The sequence below is a fragment of the Megascapheus bottae genome, chromosome X (assembly GCF_031878675.1).
Source record: "Megascapheus bottae isolate mThoBot1 chromosome X, mThoBot2.hap1, whole genome shotgun sequence".
Taxonomy (NCBI): domain Eukaryota; kingdom Metazoa; phylum Chordata; class Mammalia; order Rodentia; family Geomyidae; genus Megascapheus; species Megascapheus bottae.
The window spans coordinates 68,360,619-68,364,991 of NC_143547.1; the positions used below are offsets into that span (position 1 = coordinate 68,360,619).

General features: G+C 41.1%; 1 non-coding gene across 1 annotated transcript; it reads left to right on the forward strand.

Moving 5' to 3' along the window:
* Positions 1–1,611: 1,611 nt before the first annotated feature.
* LOC150041268 (U1 spliceosomal RNA) lies at positions 1,612–1,775 on the forward strand. The gene has a single exon (XR_016533909.1). It is a non-coding gene; the product is annotated as a U1 spliceosomal RNA (small nuclear RNA).
* The last annotated feature ends 2,598 nt before the right edge of the window (positions 1,776–4,373 follow it).

Sequence of the window (4,373 nt, forward strand, 5' to 3'; positions counted from 1 at the left end):
CCATGGGTACCACTCATGACTCCAGGGCCACTGTCACTGCAGGTGACTGCACATGCCAGACCCAGTGCCGAGAGACACAGCAGAAGAGTATCTTTTCCTCAATCACATGTAAAAAAAATGCTCCAGTAGCTGGAAGTGGTGCTGTGGCTCAAGTGGTAGATTGCTAGCCTTGAGAAAGTGCAAGGACAGTGTCCAGGCCCTGAGTTCTAGCCTCAAAACTGGCAAAAAATATTCCAGACAACCTCAAAACATCCATAGCCTTGACGCATGGATGTATGTCAGAGACCAATAAACGACGAACAACTTTAAACAACAGGTGACAGAGAGTTCTGGATCTGTAGGGGTAAAAGTTCAAAGATGAGAATTTTAAACCAAGGAGAGGGTCATTTTAAGTAGAATTTGAATTTTCATTTCATAAGTTGATTAAGAGATTTTTGCAAATTCATTTCATTTCTAACGTATGAACTTGACAACTTGGCAAGGGGGGATTGTAGGGGAGGGAGTGTGGTAGAAAAAATGTGGGAGGAGGTAACAGTGTTCAAGAAGCAATGTACTCATTACCTTACATATGTGACTGTAACCTCTCTGTACAACACCCTGACAATAAATTTTAAAAAGAGTATTTTATTAAAAAATGCTCCAGAGGGCCGGGAGTTTGGCTTAGTGGTAGAGTGCTTGCCTAGCATTCACGAAGATCTGGGTTCAATTCCTCGGTACCACATACATAGAAAAAAGCCAGAAGTGGTGCTGAGGCTCAAGTGGTAGAGCTCTAGCCTTGAGAAAGCCCGAGGACAGTGTCCACTCCCTGAGTACAGGCCCAGGACTGGCATTAAAAAAATGCTCCAGAGAAAATTATATCTAGGCCAAAAGAAACGTCATAACAAATCTAGGAAGTCAGAAATTACATCAAGTGCCAGGCCCAGTGCCTCAGGCCTGTAATCCCCCTCACTACTGAGGAGGCTGAGACCGGAGGACTGAGGTTCATAAGCCTGGGCACTAAAGACCCCAAAGAACGTGAGACTCTTATCTCCAATTAATCACTAGAAAACGGAAAGTGGGGCTGTGGCTCAAGGGGTAATGCAGTAGCCTTTAGCTGAAGAGCTGACAGTGCCCGGGTCCAGGGTTCAAGCCCCATGTTGACAAAAAAAATCACATCAAGTATCTTTTCTAACTACAGTGACAGGCAAGAATACAGTAAGAAAATAAAATAAGGATCTGTGAGTATGACCTAGTGGTCGAGTACTCGCCTAGCATCCACAAATTCCTGGGTTTGATTCCTCAGTACCACATACACAGAAAAAGCCAAAGTGGCAGAGCACTAGCCTTGAGCAAAAAGTGTCCAAGGACAGTGCCAAGGCCTTGAGTTCAAGCCCAAGCCTGGCAATAAAAAAAGAAAAAAAAAGAAAATCATAGGACAATATCCTGAATAACCCGCATACTTCATTCATAGCTAGGTATTGGTGGCTCTTGTCTGTACTCTTAGTTACTTGGGAAGCTGACATGTGAACATCTTGTTTTGAAGCTTGTGCAAGAAAAGTCCAAGAGACTCTAACTAATCAACAGAAATACTGGACTAGAGGCTTTGTTCAAGTGTGAACAAAAATAAAACCTATACTTACCTGGCAGAGGAAACACCATGATCAGGTAGGTGGTTTTCCCAGGACAACACATGTCCATTACACTCAGGGCGTGCTGACCTCTGTAATTTCCCCACATAGGGGAAACTTGACTGCATAATTTATATTAGTAGGGGATTACATGTGTGCTCTTCCCTGGGGAAAAAATAAAACCTAGGCAAGAGCTAAAGGTACTAAGTTCAAGACCTGATAATAGCATTAAAAATAATAAAATATCACATCACACTTGTGAGAATTGCTATTATCAAAATGATAATACTGTTGGTAATGATGTAGTAAAAAGGGAAGTGCTTATATATTGTTGATTGGAATGCAATTTGGAAAAATACGAGTAAAAAATTAAAAAATAGAGCTACTATACAGTTATCACAAAATTCAAAGTAGAGCTAACATATGATCCAAATAATCTCACTTCTGGGTATATATCTAAAGGAATGGATTTATTTATCAGTAGCTCAAGGAGATTATCTGAACTTCCAGGTTCACTGTACATTATAAACAGTACAAAAGATGTGGGGGAAATCTCTCTACTAACAAATGAATATGTATACAAAATGCATATTATATACATATACACACATATGGGGATATTATTCAACCACAAAAAGGAAGGAAATTCTCCCTTCTGCCACATGGATGAACCTAGAAGACATAGACTAGATGAAATAAACCAGAAACACTTATATGCAGTAGTTAAAGGTAAACTCAGGGGCTGGGCGTTTGGCCAATGGTAGAGTGCTTGCCTAACATGCATGAAGATCCGGTTCCATTCCTCGGTACCATACACATAGAAAAAAAGCCACAAGTGGTGCTGTGGTTCAAGTGGTAGAGCTCTAGACCTGAGAAAGCCCATGGGTAGTGATCAGGCCCTGAGTTCAAGGCAAAAATAACGTAAACTCAAACTAGCAAACTAGGTGACAGTGGTTCATGCCTATAATCCTAGATACTCTGGAAGCTAAGATCTGAGGACTGCCATGTGAAGCCAGTGCAGGAAGTGGAAGCCAAGAGCCTCTTATCTCCAATTAAACAGCAACAAGCTGGAAGTAGAACTGTGGCTCAGAGACGACACCCAGGCCCTGAGATCAAGCCCCAGGCTTGAAACCAAAACAAAAATCAAGCAACAAAAGATAAATTCATAAGAAACAGTAGAACAGGGTTCCTGAGGGCTGAGGGAAGTGGTTAGGAAAAGGAGGTGTTGATGAAAGGGCATTAACTTTCAGTTAAAAGATGAACAATTTCTAGGGAATCTAAAGCACACCATTGGTCATTATAGATGTGCTCATTTATTCAACTGTTGTCAGATTATACAATGCAAACATATACCAAATCATCACATTATATATAATCTTTGTCAATTAGATACATTGTTTAAAACCTCATTCAACAAGTGCATCCTTATTTGATGTTACATTTCTAAGCATTCTCTCTGGTCAACATGCCATTATGTTAACATTGGAGGTATTGTAAACATATAATGCAGGAAGCAAAGTTGGACTAAAGAACTAGAATGTGTCCAACTTTCACAAGATGTTCATTTTCAGACTTGTATTTGAAGATTAATGTTTTTTATTCTTTTGTGCTGGTCCTGGCGGTTGAACTCAGAAGCTAGATAGGCACTACGACTAAGCCTTCTTTTGCTTAAGGCTAGAGCTATACTAACTTAAGCCACAGCTCCACTTCTTTGTTCTTGACATCTTTAAAGTAATATTCTGAGGTAGTTATGATTATTTCCCTTTTACAAATGGGGAGGTGATGGGAGGAATTCCCAGATGGAATTCTAGGGAAATATCACATAGACACCGAAGTCTAGATTTCACTGGTAAAATTGATGGTGAAATCTGAGTACCAAGCATGGTCATGCATGCCTCTAATTCCAGTCCTGAGGAGGCCAGGGTAGGAAGATCTCAAGTTTGAGGCAAAAGTCTTAGCTACACAGGAAGACCTTACCCAAAAACAAGAACATCAAAGCTGGATATGGTACTCAAACACGTAATGCCCTGCTTCTTGGAAGGATGACAATGAGAGGGTTGCAGTTAAAGGTCAGCCTGGGCAGAACAGTTCATAAGACTCCTACATAACCCATAACCTGGTGCAATGACATGTGCCTATAATCCCAAATTATATGAAAGTCTAAGGATTGGAGTACTGTGGTTTCTTGGAGGGCCAGAAATAAAAAGTAAATAAGACTTCTTTCATGGAAGAAACCTGGATGACACGTGTTTGTGATCCTGGAAATGACAAGAAAAGCCTAAAAGTAAGGGGATCTTGTCTCAGTCACGTGCAGGATAGGGAATAAGACACAATCCTAAAACTAACCAGTGAAAGGCATGGCTGGAGGCACAGCTTAGTGGTATACTACCAGCCTATAAAGCATAAAACCTTGACTTCACACAATTAGTACAGAAAAAAAATTAGCCAGGTGGGGTCTGGAGTTTGGCCTAGTGGTAGTGTGCTTGCCTAGCATGCACAAAGACTGGAGTTCGATTCCTCAGTACCACACACATAGAAAAAATCCGGAAGTGGTAGAGCCTCTAGCCTTGAGAAAGCCCAAGGATAGTGCTCAGACCCTGAGTTCAAGCCTCAGGATTGCAAAAAAATTAGCCAGGTGCTGATGGCACACACCTCCAATCCTAGCTATTCAGGAGGCCAACATCTTGAGGATTGCAATTCAAAGCCAGTCAAGGTAGTAAAGTGTGAGACTCTTATATCTAGTCAACTACCAGAAAACTGCAAGTG